General features: G+C 37.0%; 1 protein-coding gene across 2 annotated transcripts in view; it reads right to left on the reverse strand.

The window, feature by feature from the left end:
- LOC306856465 (neuroligin-1-like) overlaps positions 1-13,745 on the reverse strand; it is a 220,683-nt gene that overhangs the window by 5,546 nt on the left and 201,392 nt on the right. The gene's annotated exons all lie outside the window — the stretch shown is intronic.

Below are 13,745 nucleotides of genomic sequence, written 5' to 3' on the forward strand. Positions count from 1 at the left end.
ATTCTGTTTGCAACAGCTTAGCAGCTAACAACAAACTACTGAAATCAGTAGTGATAAATATGTGCTTCATGTGAGGAACACTATGACAAACAGAGAACATTGTTACATGTAAAACCTCCCAATTCATGTCCGTTTATTTTCATGTTAGCTTAGCAACATGCTAACAGCAAAATACTGAAATTAGTGTCAAGTAAAGACTCTTATGTGCCTCGTGAGGAATTTGTTTTGAAACAGAGCCTTTATTATTCTATCTTAACAGTGGTTCTTAACTCTAAACTACATAAATCAATATTAACCCTGCATGCTTTAAAAAAAATAAATAAATAAATAAAAAAAAAAAAAAAAGTTTGCTTGGTTTGATCTTCTTTGGTTTGGTCAGCCAACCGCAGCTCTCTGGAGTCACTGGAGCATGCAGCTGTTGTTTTACCCCCTGACTACCACTTAAGAGGTACTCAAATTAACAACAAAGTTTGTGGCAATATATTAGAAGTGTCAGTGAAAAAAAAAACTGTGATTACACAGAAGTAACCCAGTGCGTTTTAATGGAAAACTAGTCAGTAACTACTTGACTACAGTAGCATATCCTGGGAATATACATCCTGGGGGTTCTTGTGGAATAATCATTGTGTACATGCTCAGAGAATAGACGACCATTTGGGTTTAGTAATTGCTCTCATAGTCCCAGGACACATGAAAAATAATAAAGCAACACAACAAGTGCTTTACAGTAAGCTCATTTACAGATACAGACAACAAGAAACAAAAGACTCTGAAATCACTTTGGTTCTGTACACAAAGAGCACACACACACAAATCCATCTAACCCTGCTTCCGCTCCCTTCCTTTTGTTAATTGAGTTCTTTATTGGATTTAATTAATCTAGTTGTGTTGCTACATCAAGAAGTTGATCTCCTGGAAGTGGCCGTCGAATACAAGCACGCATTTAATTGATTCCATTTAACCAAGGCAGTGTGCAGAGCAAATAAAAAAAGACCAGGCACAGGCTTGAAAATGATTAGCAATCAAATGGTAGGCTGTCAGGTGCTCATGCTTGCAGCACAGAGCCGTGAACACATTTGGCTGTTAACACACGCAGGCAGCGGCCTGCTTTCCATCCTCATGCATGCAGAGAGGTGCAATCCAATCACAAGGGAACAAAAGTGCCTCCCTCTGCTCGGACAGTGAATAGCCTGGGCTTGTGAATGGAAACGTATTTGGTACAATGTGGAGAAAACGGAGTCACAACAATGCGCTTTAATGAGACAGGCAATAATTGTGGATTTTTATCACAGTAGTCAAGGAGAGGATTTGCTGTGTAAGCGGTATTGGCTCATTTCTATGAAAGTGAGGGTCAGCGGGACACTGTCCAAGGCACTTCGGATGACAACAAGGGATGCACATGTCATCAAATTTCATCATCAGCGCTCAAACACCAATAACACTGTAAATGTAATTTTTAGCCTATCTCAAAATGAATATCCATTTTTCATACTGCCGACTGTGCAATCACTTGCACCATTTAAAATGAATGGTTTTAGTTTTTAGTGTTCTATTTTACATTTATTTAGAAAAAAAATAATTTTGATATCATCATCCTCACAAAATACAAGATTTCTGATGAGGGACTTCAGAGTCCCTTCCTCAGATGATTATTAAATTTAAACTGCAAAAGTTAAGCTCAATTCAATAATATGAACATTTTATTGCACTCAAGTACAGAGTGTTAATTAAAGTGAATGTTGTCAGACTAAGATAACAAACCTGACCTTTGTGAGGTGTAATCCACTTGCTGTATCATAAGAGACATCAGGAAATTGGGATACTGTTAAAAACACATCTACAAAACTTAAATCATACTAGTAATAAGTGGTTTTATGGCGTTTGTATGGATCAACCTCTTCAGATCTACAAGTTTTCATACACATCACCCATTACTGTAACCTCAAGCCCTACTACAGTGCAAGTTGTATTGGGAACGGTCCAAACAGATAGCTAAAAATGGAATCAGATTGCAATCGTTTGGCCCCTAAAGTGAAATTCACAACTAATGAAAAAGCCACAGAGAGGCTTAGTTCCAAGAGCCATGTACTTAAATCAATTCCTGTTGGAACCCAAGCAGATGGTTTGAGATGTTAAATTAATCTCGGTTTTGACTGAAGAGGGCCGGAAAAGATACAATAGAATGGGACCAACAAAAGAAAAGAAGATAAACTTGATTCCCAAAGCAAAGCGAGAAGTGACAGAAAGAGAAAAAGGAGAAAAATTATTGTATGTTTCTTTCAGGGTTACAGATGAGGAGAGGCAGCGGCAGAAACAGGTTCAGTCTCAGAGATGTTGCATTAGAACATTTGCCAGTTCGGTCTCCCTCCAAAAAAGAAATGTTGCAGCCAGACCGTTGGAGCTTTATTTGTCTGTTCTGCCTCTACTCACCCGGCATTAAGACAAATTGGCCCTCCTGTTGTATTTGTGTCCCTAAAAATATGTACAGTGTGACAACACCTTCGTACTTTCAGTTCCCATCACATAATCATCATCCATTTCAGGGACTTCAAGACTAAAAGCAGATGCCATCTGTTCCCATACCACAAACTGGCACCTGAGAACGCAAGTTTCAAAACAAGAGGCGACATAATGAACTGCCAGAAGTGTGTTTGAAAAGGTTGCAATCACTAAAATTATGGCAAGACCGAGTCACTGCCTCAAGTGGAAATGAGCTGTACTGCATGCTGATAATTAAGGAATACAGTGACCACAGATGGTATGAATTACTGGCTCTGAGCATTGTCTCCGTCAAAGGAGATTAATACACTAGAGGTTGGCAGAGGCTAACGACAGGTTCCACTACAGGATCCCGACTGAATTTGACTTGACAGACCTATTCCTGTCTTCGCAGCTTTGATATGCAGAATCCAGAACCTAAAAACTGCTGCTCCGGGCAAAATAGACAGAATTTTATTCAAACATTTTTTTTTCTTAGGGATATTACATTAAAGTAACCCACTTCCTTCTAGAAAAAAAATCCATCTCCTTTTATTTCCCTCCTCTCCAAGGAGGATGGATCAGTGACATGCTGAATGCCTTTCATGTGGATATTTCATGAAAAATATACACTAATAAAAAATAAATGGCTGTAGAGTTTGCAACATTACTATAGAAAAGAAATGCAGTCCAAATAAATGCTACGACAGGGTAATCTTCCTAGTGTAAATATAGGTAATGAAAGTTAAATGCACATTTCTTTAATGGAACGGATAGCAATATTACATCTAGAGACTAGATGTTGCATTATTTAGCATATATTAAAGCTGTCAGATTCTTATCAGGTTTGTCAAATCCCATTTCAGTGTACTGAGCAAATGAAATTACCTCTAGGTAAGGCATACAGTTTGCTGACTTGGATGAACATGCTGAAATAGCTGTTCAATACACATTTTGGTCACAAATTGTAGTGTAACATAACCTAACATATTTTAAAAGAAAAAAAACAACATATCAAAGCATAAGAGAACAAACCATAACAAAGGCAAACCATGTAACAAACATAACCCAGACATAACAAACCCAGAAGTAGCACATAAACAAAATAACAAAACATAACCCTGACGTAGCACACAACCTCACATAAAGTAACATTTCATAAATCAGACATGGTGTAACATAATCCGAATGTATATCATAATCTAGGGTAAAGTAACAACATAACATAGCATAACGTCATAATGTAACACAACCCAGACATAACAGTGTAGTAACTAAAGTAACATACCATAATAGAGCATAACAAAACACAAACATAACTCAGACATAACTCAGATGAAGTACAATACCATAATCCAGATGCAGTACATAAAAATAATAATAATAACATAATCAAGATGTAGGACATAAAGTAACATTATGCAACATAAAACACAACATACTCAGACATAATCCAGACGTAGCACACAACATAACGTAAGGTAACAACCTAACCTAACCAAATATAACATAACCTAAAACATAATGTAATAATGTAATCAAGGTTTAGTACATAAAGTAATGTAAAGTAACATATTGTAATACAACGTAACAAAACCCAAACATAACATAATCCAGACATAGCACAACAACCTTACATAATAACATATAAAAAATAACACAACCTAACCTAACCTAACCTAACCTAACCTAACCTAACATAACATAACATAACATAACATAACATAACATAACATAACATAACCTAGATATAAGACAATGTACTAATGTAATCAAGGTTTAGCACATAAAGCATAGCATAGCACAACAATCTTACATAATAACATATAAAAAAAACATAATACAACTTATAACATAACATATAACATAACATAGACAAGTGGAGCCTATGATCTGATGTGGAAGTGCTGTTTAGGGTTCAGTAATGTGTTAATTACATTAGGTGCTTGCTGAGTAGCATGGGGAGCTTAATGAAGGCTAATGTAAATACTTGCTCTTCACTTATTCCACCTCGCTAACTTTGCTTAAGCGATGCACAGCATATTCTGACAGCGCCAAGAAACAAGAAGGGCCAAGAAACAACTGCTGTGAATCTCCAGCAAACACCACGAACAGCAGTCTACCTGAAGTCCGTATGGTTTGAGCTGCTGGTGACAGATGCATTTCATGTATACATACGTGAATTTACAGAATTTATTGGTTAAAATATGGCTTTGACTATATAACCTCATCAATTATACATTTTCAAAATAAAATCTTTATAAGCAAAGAAAAAAAATCTTTAAAACAAATTCAGGTTTAGGAGGCATTAAACAACCCTCATGCAGGCAGAGAGAATGAGAATACAAATTCTGGGGCTTTTTATTAGAATTTTAAATCTTTCTAGTACTGTTTTCTAGCCAGTGTTGCCTGGTGCTTAAGCCTTGTTGAACCCCCCGCAATTGTGGACACCTCTCTTCAATAGCAAGGCAAAGCATTAGGGCTTGTTTGAATTAAATTATAGAAGAAAAACAAGGAAAGTTTAATGACAGTCCCACAAGCACACAACACGTTTTTCAACTGTTACATTATCGGCCAAGCCATTGTTTACCCCTTTCAGTAATTGGAAGGCTTTGATGAGGTCTTACTTGTGATGTGCTACTGCATCTCTGACTAGTCTCCTCAGCAAGAGACTAGAGGACTCTTTAATTAGCAGTGAATATGACTCTAATGATAACTGTTGAATATATATATATATATATATATATATATATATATATATATTTTTTTTTTTTTTTTTTTTTATCTGAACAGGATGACATTTTTTACATTTTGAATGAATAATTCAATCAAAAAAAGTTTTTCTTTCTTTATTGGACTGTGGATATGCATGCTGTTATGAACATGTTTTGGCTTTTGTATGAAAAAAAAAGACTCTTCAGACATTCTTGTGTGTTCCACTGAAAATAAATAAAATAATAACAGATTTTTCATTTCCTTTAATATAATACTTCTTTATAGTAGTTATTTTGAATCTGAATATCATTTAAATGCCTGACAGGTGGCAAAACAAAATAGCTCTGTGTACGTACTGCAGAGCACAATCTCCAAGTTCAAACATCAACAGGATGCAATAATTGTTCTTAAAATACTGCCATGAAACATACATCAAAGCACCAAACTGCAGCACAGCTTTCTTTGAAATGTGCTTCTTGGTAGTTGCATTGCTTCAAAACCTGATCTGAATTGTTAACCAGCTCCCTTTCCATAGAAAAGAACAACATTTGCATACAGATAACAGCCTTCTGCGATTTAACACACACACACTGACTCACTCACTCACACTCTGAGCAGGATGGGGAAAGAGAGTGAGCGCGAGAGGGAGAATAAAACCTTTTCATAAGAAGTGAGAGTCTAAAGATAGCCCTCCATCTTTTTCCCTCTTGCTCGAGAGTGCCGTCTTCCAGGTTCTGGTGGCCCTATCGCTACAAAAAACACTGAACCAGAAAGTACTCTTATCTAACAGAGTACATCCAGATATTACTGGATGTAATATCTGGATGTACCAGATATTACATACATATTCCCCCCCCCCCCCCCCCCCCATTCGGTGAAACTTACTCTCAATTAAATCATGGCCATTTTTGCAAGCTCCTTTAAATCACACTTTCCAAACGTCACTGTTTCTACTACCAGTATCCAATAGTGCATTCATATGAATCAAACGAGAGTTGTGTAATTTCTCTTTCCTGAACCGTCACGAATAAATGTCATTTATTTTATAGTTTGAAAAATACTTTAAGATTGGAAAAACACTTTTTAGTAGTAATTTGTTTATAAATCATTTTTAAACATAGTATTTCATAATTTTATGATGGATATTTTAAAATTGGAGAGTCTACAGCATCTAATACATTTAAAGAAGTAGCAAAAATAAATGAAAGCATGAGAAAAGTTTTCACATCTTCACATATCAAAACAAAAGAAGTTGAAACATGTTAGTTTTAATTCACATCTCCCCTGGGGACATAAAAGTGGCCGTAGCTGAAGAAACACCCATACATGACCTCAGAAACCTGCGTGGAACCTGGAGGAAAGGTCTCACTAATGAGGCCAGTGGAAGGAGGGGATGATGTGGAGACGCTCCCTCCTGTAACTGCTTTGAAAATGTAATCTCAAATGTGCAGTGGTGACAGTGCCGTCTGCAGTCAAGCGGCCCATCGCTGAGCTAGACACCGTATGTTTGAAAAACTGAATTTGTGACGATCGTTGTCTGTCAACACAACAAATAAGTTCACTTCAGGAAAAAATAAACCTTACAGCGGTGACTTAGAAGTTAGAGAAATATGCTCCAATGCATTGCATAGAGGTGCTCATGAAATAGTTTGAGCCTGTATTGCATCTAGTGTCCAAATTAACAAGCACAAACACTAACTGGTTTGTCCAACCATTTTGGATAAATATAAAAATAAAGGGAAGGAAATTGCAAGGACTCTTCATGTTTTTGCAGTTACAGGTGCTGTTTAACTGAGAGGCAGAGGCAAATTTGAATATGATATAAATGTTTGACACAACGGTCTGAATTGTTTCTAAATATAAAATAATCTTGGAATTTTAGAACAAAAATCATTTGTTTTTAAATAATAATAATAATAATAATACATTTATTTTATATAGCACCTTTAAAAGTTGCTTTCTCAAAGCGCTGTACATAAAAGCGTACATAAAATAAGCTTAAATGTACTTGCCATTAGAAGTGAAAGAGGACCATGAATGCATTCCTCACTTCTTCTTCATTTTGTTTGAGCAATTGATCAATAAATAAATCAATCAATGAAGTAAATTAATGTGGATGACCTTGTGACCTTGAGACATTAATTCAAGGGATAGTTCACCCAATAATGAAAATGTTGTCATCATTTACTCATCCTCAAGTTGTTGCTAACCTGTATGAGTTGCTTTTTTCTGCTTATTATTTTAAAAAAAAGAAATTCATACAGGTTTGGAACAACATGAGGGTGAGTAAATGACAGCATTTTACATTTTGGGGTCAACAATCCCTTTAAGCATAGCTTGTATATTAAGCACATCTTCTTAAGTATAATTTGTAATTAGCAATCAGAAAAGTTAAGTTTTGAGTCAAACAAAGCAAAGCTTTCAATCACAGAGTGTCCTGAAAGAGGTGTTTTAGAACCCAGAACTCCTCTCCTGACTTTTAGCTGTAAACCTCAACAAGTTATTGCTCTTATTATGTTGACTTGATTATCTCGCCAGACTGCAGTGAAACCAAACACACCAAGCTTTGATCTCAGGCTACACTGCCATTATCCTTCATAATAACGGGACAATCATCTGGCCAGAGAGTCTGTCTGCATTTTAAAGTTTGAGGTTTAAACTACCACAGCTATGTTGGAAAATGACTGCAAGGGACAACAGCCTATTATATCACTTAGCCTTATGATACAAACATGCAACTGCAGAAAGCAACAATCGATTAATCAGAAACAAGCATTTTAAAAATCCGCATAATAGAGTGCAACAATTGGGTTCCAGAAGTAAAAATCCCATTCATTTTCTCCATAGGGGAATTGATTTTTAACAATAACAATAAAGACAGACCTACTGTGAGCTACAAGGTTGTAAATTGAAGGTATACACTTCAGTTGAAGCCATCAGCCCACATTATTGCAACTTATTTTTAAATAATAGTTCAGTCAGGACCACTCTGTTCGAGTCAGAATATTGTAGAGGTCCTTAACTATATATTTGGCGGCAGGCTTCACTCTTAAGTGTTCAGATTCTGAGCTATCCACAGGCAAACCTCACTGAGGTTTGAACCCCCCCCCCCCCCCCCCCCCCCCCCGAAGCCTAAGCAATTGTCATATAATTTAATATGCACAGTTATATATACCAAGTAGATTAACACAGTACTGTGGATAATATTGGACAATTTGAGCAACATGCTCAAGCTGGATAGATGATATATCTCCGTGGGTGAGCAGTTAAGTGATCATGTATCTGGATAAGGAGGAGTTGGGCATGGAGGAGGGTAAGCACATGTCTGTGCAACAGACTATATGGGAGGAGTTACGATCAGCTGAGCGTCAGCAGATGCTGCAGTCACGCTGTGGTCTGCCTGAACTATGCTTGAGCTCCATTTGTTGCTCAAACTAGATTACTAAAAAGTGGAATTCCTGGTGAGAAATGAAATTGCTCATGATTCTGCAAAGAAATCTCCACCAATCAGCTAACCGCGACAAGCAAATTGCATCAAAAGTGCTCCACCAACTTCTATGAAGCACTGTGAATGAGAGTACAATCTCAAATTACTTAGTTTGATTTTTTTTCCTTCGTTAAATGGTCTTTTTGTCAAATTTTCGAATACTTTTTGCTTCAAATCAAAGTGATGTGGTTGGTTATTAACAGATTTTTTTTTTTTTTTTATTCTTGTCAAATTAACGGGAAAGCTATTTCCAGAACCAAGGCCGCCAAAAAAGTGGACAGAAACTGTTGCACTCTTGTTCTATCCTTTTTCAATTATATTTTTTTAACCTCATATTTTGCACTAAAGTTATTAAAACAGGCATAGACTAATTGCATCGGCATGAAAAACTAAGCAGACCAGATCTGTCTGGTGACCGGAGTGATGATCCCCTTATTATTTGGACACAATCACGCAAGCTGTGCCAGAGCTCCAAACTTCCACCCCCACTGTTTGGCAAAGTCAAGTTTGTGGAGAGGCTCCTGTCTGTCAGTTCTGTCAGATACTTTTGGTGAAAGACCAGAAAAACATGAGATGAGGTGTCAGAGAGGGCACGCAAGACGTTAAAGGGAAGAGTATTGAATGCTATCTCAGGGGCCACTGCGGTTAACCATGTTTGACAGCGGCAGCGGCTCAAGCCTGTACCTGAGTCGCTCCAGCCAATCAGAGCTCCCGTGGCTGTGTTTGAACCTGCGGCCAGTGAAGCGCCGAAAAAGAGTGTAAGTGCATTCTGACACCCTCCCAGATTAAATGTCACAGAGTGTCACTGGGTCCTAATGTCCAACAGTCCTTCACTCGTGGGTTGGATATGACTATCGACCCATCACTGCTATGCCACAGATGCCTCATTATTGTCTTTGTGGATTCCCTCCTGTCTCAGGACAATCCACTGCAGAGAAAGTCTTAATTAAAAACATGTTTCTTATGTAAGTGCATTGAAGTCATTGTATTTTTTATTTATTTTTTTTTACATAATAGATATTGCTCACTAAGGCTTCATTTACTTGAAAACATTATATTATTGAATATTATCGACAATTGAAAAACCGTGACATACCAAGATTCTTTGATGAAAGAACGTCCAAAAGAAGTTTTTATTTGAAATAAAAACCTTTATAAATGTCCTTGCTGAATTAATTTCTAAAGTATTAATCTTCTTGAAAAAAACTAACAAAAAAACTGATGACAACTGCCCCCAAACCTGAACGGTACGTAGCTCTATACTTACAGTATTTCAGTGACTGTCACATTTTCCCTTAGTATTTTTTCCTAAGAAACTGCAAGAGAAACACCTGAGGCCCAAATGAGGAAATTGATACTTCAGTGAAACAACTGAAAACTCCATTAGGTCTGATAGTCTGAAAAAAGTGCACCTCTGTGCAGTTTTCCTCCAGGTAAGAAGCACTTTGATACACAGCAGGCCGCCATCGACGTATCAACCATTATAACAATGGAAATTGTTGTTCAACAGCACCAGTTCAAGACATCTCGATTTGTAACAAAAATAAAAATCAATAAATGGGTAACAGACAAGATGACTGGTAAATGAGAAATGTCTTCTATATTGCACATCGAGAGTCATTAATGTAATGGATGTTGAATTACGACACCCACAACCAAAAAACCTCTTCAAAAATACTTTCTGTGGCTCTAGCTCACTCTCTCTTCTGTCTGTCACCACACATAAGGAACAGAGGCAGTTTGTCCATAGATCTGGAACTGATATGGGCAAAATAGAAGCATATCACTGCCAAAACAAATCAACAGACGACTTATTCATGCCAAACAAGTATCACTTGGTATCGTCAGTGAATACCTAAGCAGTCAAAGTCACAGGTTGCCATCCGGTTGATAGAGACTTTGACAAGCTAACTTACTTTGGTCTGTCAATCAAACGCCTCTACAAAGTAAAATGTTCTTTCGATAAACTTTTATATTCTGATCTCACCGGCCGAGTGAACTCATCTTAAATGGCTACAAATCTTCTTTCAAGCAGTCCAGAGCAAACACAAACCTGAAAACGGTCGATACTAACATATAAAGATATAAACAACACATTGATGCACTACAAAATGAGCCCCCTGAAAATCGCTGCCTGAAAGAACAGTCGCATAGTAAGAAACAACATCTATCAATTAAGCATGCTTTCTCCTGCCACTCTTTGAAGATGCATCACAAATTCACATTTGTGTTGCGCTTGCATCATAAATGAATCATAAGGCAGCCATTCCCGTTTGATTGTATTAGTATTGCAAAAATCCTGATGGATTCTGTTGCTTCAAAGGCACCCATCTAAAAGACTTCAGGCGGGCTTGGAAATGCACAAATATAGCAGGCTCTTAAAAATTTAAACAGAGACAGAGACCTTCTTCTGGGACCGCCTGTCAAACCTGTCCTAATATGTGAGATACACAAACAACTCGCATTGCAGCATATAGTAAAGGCTCGTCTCTCAGACCCTGACAACCACGGGTCTGGGCTTTATTACCTCAGACACACATACACTCTCTTATGCATCATATGTTTACATACACACCTGTGCACATCATAAAGTCACACACATACACAGAACAGCACAGTTGGTCTGATCCTTATAACTCACTGAAAGAAAGAATCTGAGTTTGGAACGGAATAACTTTTTAACTCAAAAATGAAATATTATTTGAGAGCTTGGGAAATCAGGCAAAAATTTGGATCGCTTGACATTTGATGTGTTTTAGTGTTTCATTTGTTGGACAGAGAAAATTTGGAATTGGCTCCTTTCAGTCAGAGATTTGGAATTTAATTTGAAATGACAGGAAAACAAATTTAGAGAATTGGAATTCAAAGAAACTCAGTAGTTTGTTGGTCCAAAAAGTAGGCATACACACCAATAAAAGTTCATTACTTATTCCCCATATGTTGTATGTCTGACATGTACAGGTAATTAATAAAATCAAATAAATATTTCGAAACAATTTCAAGAATCTTGATTAGTGAAAATACTACCACTCATGCACATTGCATCTAAATGAGGCAAATGGATTAATATAATAATCATTAAAATATAAATTAATTTGTATAAATAATAATAATAATGAAATATAACTAAAATAACATAAAATGTATTATTTTATTTTAAATAAAAAAACAAAAGATTTTGTAACAATTTCAAAAATCTCGATTAGTCAAAATACTACAAGACATGCACATTGCATCTAAATGAGGCAAATGGTTTAATATAATAATAAATAACTAATAACTTCGAATATTTCTGCAAATACCCAATATGTATGTTACCTAGGACCACAAAACCAGTCATAAGGGTGATGACCGAGATACAACTTCTTGAAAATCTGGAATCTGAGGGTGCAGAAAATTCTAAATATCGAGAAAATTGCCTTTAAAGTTCTTAGCAATGCATATTACTAATCAGAATTGACTAAATATCTTCATGGAACATGATCTTTACTTAATATCCTAATGATTTTTGGCATAAAAGAAAAATTGATCATTTTGACCCATACAATGTTAGCTATTGCTACAAATATACCCGCGCAACTTATGACTGGTTTTGTGCTCCAGGGTCACATCCTGAAATCAAATAATGAAATGAAATTATAAAACTGCATACATTTTGTAACATTCAAGATTTCTGAGAATTAATCAAAATGTTTCTGTATATTAAAAGACATGCTTTTTTTTCTAAATAAGGCGAGTGGATTAACTGTTTTCATCTTTATCCACACACAGTCATTGAAAGAGAATTCAAACATAAGATCCTAAACCAAAGAGACATCATTTTACAAAAGCAGATGCCTCATTAGTTGGCCTGTATTTTTACAGATGCTGTAAAACAGCAGGCTGACCGGGTGAATGTGTGTTGGGGTGGGTCATGAGGGGACCATTAACATTGACTGTTAGATACAGCTCATGGCTTTCATTGAGCGTGACCAAATCTCTGTCGGAATGAGAATGCTGACAGTCGAACAGCGAGCCGGTACGAGACATACAGCTGGGAGACTGGCATCTTTCAATGATGTGGCAGCTCTGAGTGCCCTCAGGAGACTCCTCACCAAACAAGCACCACGCCACATGGCTATAAACAAATCTCACTCACTCACCTGCTGTGGGGAACGGACGATGTCACCTTCAAATGTCTTGATGGATAAAAAAAAAAAAAACACACAAAGAAAGGTCAGTAATCTTCACCGATTCAGAGGTGAATTTTCAAGGTTTGAGATGCAGATGAAAGGACTGAGGACAGACTTTATTCCTGAGGCACATTTTCAGACTCACACACAAGTAAACAACACGGTCTAGAGCCGAATATGGGCAAACCAGTCCTCCAAGCAGCCAGAAGATCTATCAAACCCCTTGCTTGGCCTTCACTGGCACCCTTCTGGCCATTAACTGGGAAAAACTTGCCAATTTCAAGCTTCTGCATACTTTCAGAGGCTTCCTGGGACACCCTGCTTGGTTTTGATCAGCCTCATAAGAACAGATACTGGGTGTTTAGCCAAAGCGATGGGGATGCCAGCACATCCCGCAAAACAATTACCCATATTTACTGCGGGCAAGGCTTTATAAAGGTAATAATCCTTATTACCTTCAATTATCATTTCCCGCTAAAAGATTTAGAAACCTTTTATTTTTCCTCCAGAGAAAGGGGAAAGGGCAGATAGTAAATAGCTTCAAGGTAAACTCACGTCCCTCCAGACTATATGTGAAAAGATTACTGTGTTTGAGGAAATAAAATGCAATCGAAGACCAGGCTGAATCCATAATGGATAAAGGTGAGTTCAAAGAGCTAACATTCCTATTCATGGAAAAAAGCTTCGGGATAGGGAGCACTGCTTCTTCTTTTTTATCCTATGATTTATATGAGTGATAGACACAGAGAAGTGAAAATGACATATTCCTTATCGGGGGTTAAGTGTGTGGAGGTTGATGATGAAAAGGCTTTTATGCTTGGAGAGAGATTTCTGTCATAGACATGAAGGAACTGAATTTTTCCATTACACTTCATGCTGAAGAATAAACGAGA

The sequence above is a fragment of the Barbus barbus genome (assembly GCF_936440315.1).
Source record: "Barbus barbus genome assembly, chromosome: 37".
NCBI lineage: Eukaryota > Metazoa > Chordata > Actinopteri > Cypriniformes > Cyprinidae > Barbus > Barbus barbus.